A 2,586-nucleotide genomic window follows, 5' to 3' on the forward strand; every position below is an offset into this window, starting at 1 on the left:
GGGCAGAGAGAGACCAGAAGAATGATTCATTTGGATCGACGAGCCATTTCGCGAATCAATAGAATGTCTCTCTATCCATATCTATTCTATCTTTATATGACGGGCCATAAAAAAGAAGTATTTTTTATGGCATGCGGGAAACACCTTGTCCGAGTCAGGTGATGCTAAAGGATGGATTAAAAAACTCATGGATGCTATCTCTGTTATTGCTGCTTAATGCCCTATTTATACCGATCTAGCTTATAGCTGGGATTTCTAGAAAGATAAGTTGATGCAGCCCTCAGGGATGGAGTGCCTAAACTAACCTTCCTGAACAGAAGTAGCAGAGGTAGAAGATATGTAAATCGTACCATCAAGGGGAAATGCACTATGATTATGCTTGGGCCAGGTTAGCTGATCAAGGGAATATTCCTATCGGAAGAACAATCAGAAAATAAGGAGATAGTCAGTTGGCACTTTTCACACAAGAACCGCTTTTCGTATTAAGCACGAGAGTCGTAAGGAAAGACCTCTGCGTAGCTATCAGAACGAATTAATGAACAAAATAAACGAATTCCGGTGAAACCAAGGCGAATTTCTGAGCCAGCAGTGAGAAAAAGATGCCAAGTATTGAGATGCAACATTATGAATGGTGCGATCCGAAGTCTTATTATTTACTCAAAATTGACTCAAATGGTTGACTGAACTTCACAGAGGACTAAAGCTGGGAACTTAAACTAATGGTTTTGCCTTTCCACTTCCCAATTGACTCTCATAAAAGGCTAGGCTACCTCTTCACATCGCACCTGATCCCGAATCATGTGCTCTGTTCAGGGGATCAATAGTGGCTATTAAGCTTTTCCCTTTCTATATATTCTTGAGAATAAGTAAATACCATCCTTTTTCCTATCAGCATCTCTCTATCTGACAGTAAATATTGCTTTCAATCGATCAGGCACTAGGTTATTAAAGTATGGATATGCCATATAATAAGGGAAAAGGCCTCAAGTTTTTTTAGCGCAAAAGAAAAGCCGATTCCAAATTTTCTATTTCCCGGCAAGTCTATGAGAGTCCTATTACGGATCCTCTGATCTTTAGCTTGAATGGTCATGTTTTTATATAATTAGGTCTTTCTTCTGAGCTCTTCTATTACGGTACGGAAAAATCAAACCTATCACTCTCAAAGAATGGGTAAAAGGAATTCAAGCTAGGGGAGCCTACACTCTCTAACTACCTATACTACACCCCCATTGATTGGAAACCCTCGGGGAAAATGATCCCATAAACAAAGGAATTATACAGTACGAAATAGCAAAAAAACAGACTAATTCTATTCTAAAAAATCGATAATAGATATTTTATTCTGCTTAAATTGTCCCGACAAGGAGAGATATTCAATATTTGAATCAGATTGGATTTCGTAGTATACCAATGTGAGCCAAACTATTACTATTTCATCTAACTTGAATAACCAAGGACTGAATTTGACTATGGATTCTGATAACTCGAGAAGTTTTTATTTGGTTATGATCCAAAAAGAAAAAAGAAAGGTTTAACAAGCCTAAAGTAACCATACGTTCTGTTTGCATAACGTGTATACGCCACACCATACAATCGAAATAGAAACATGGGACGATTCCAGAATTTTGAATAGATCCGTGGGGATGAGAGAAGTTGTTGTTGAGAAATATGAAATTGGAAAGGAAGTCAAACTCCCTATGGAACCTGTGATCGGTTGTACCTGTACTTTAGTGATACAAAAACTCGCTATTCACTCAGTTTCTGGTCAATAATAAGATTATGTAGGAGAGATCGCCGAGTGGTTCAAGGCGTAGCATTGGAACTGCTATGTAGGCTTTTGTTTACCGAGGGTTCGAATCCCTCTCTTTCCGTTTCTGTTAATTCACCAACGTTACCGACCACAATGAAATTGCTAGTAAGAGGAAAATCCGTCGACTTCCTAAATTGTGAGGGTCAAGTCCCTCTATCCCCAATAAAAAGCCCATTTTACTTCCTAACTATTGTACCAACCTCTATTTTTCATTAATGGTTCAAACAAGATTCACTATCTTTCTTATTCTACTCTTTCACAAACGGATCCGAACTGACTTCTTTGGATCTTATCCCATTCATACAAATGAACATATTATAGTATAGGCAAGTAATCCCTATTATTAAGTAAGTCATTCACAATCCATATCATTATCCTGATATTTACTAAGTCCAATTTGAGAATACTTTTTTATTTTTGAGTCCCTTTAATTGACATAGATACAAGTACTCTACTAGGATGATGCACAATAAATAGTCAGGATAGCTCAGTTGGTAGAGCAGAGGATTGAAAATCCTCGTGTCACCAGTTCAAATCTGGTTCCTGGCACAGAACGAACAATGAATGCCTTTTTGGGAAAGAAAAGGGCCACATATTTTTTATAGGGAAAAGCTTTTTTAAGGGGAAGAATCATCAACAAAAAATCCAGGAAAGAACAGTGAAGGAAAAACGTGAAAAAACAAGTGTTTTCCCGGAACGGAATAGCGGAAATTCCATATGTTGATCACCAATGTTGCATGTCTTTCCTTAAGCTAGGGTACTTTGAGTTAGAAGGC

General features: G+C 37.9%; 2 non-coding genes across 2 annotated transcripts; both read left to right on the forward strand.

The window, feature by feature from the left end:
* The first annotated feature begins 1,784 nt into the window (after positions 1–1,784).
* Positions 1,785–1,871, forward strand: TRNAS-GGA. The gene has a single exon. It is a non-coding gene; the product is annotated as a tRNA-Ser (tRNA).
* A 415-nt stretch (positions 1,872–2,286) lies between these two features.
* Positions 2,287–2,359, forward strand: TRNAF-GAA. Its single transcript has one exon. It is a non-coding gene; the product is annotated as a tRNA-Phe (tRNA).
* Positions 2,360–2,586: the final 227 nt, after the last annotated feature.

The sequence above is a fragment of the Triticum dicoccoides genome, chromosome 1B (genome assembly GCF_002162155.2).
Source record: "Triticum dicoccoides isolate Atlit2015 ecotype Zavitan chromosome 1B, WEW_v2.0, whole genome shotgun sequence".
Taxonomy (NCBI): domain Eukaryota; kingdom Viridiplantae; phylum Streptophyta; class Magnoliopsida; order Poales; family Poaceae; genus Triticum; species Triticum dicoccoides.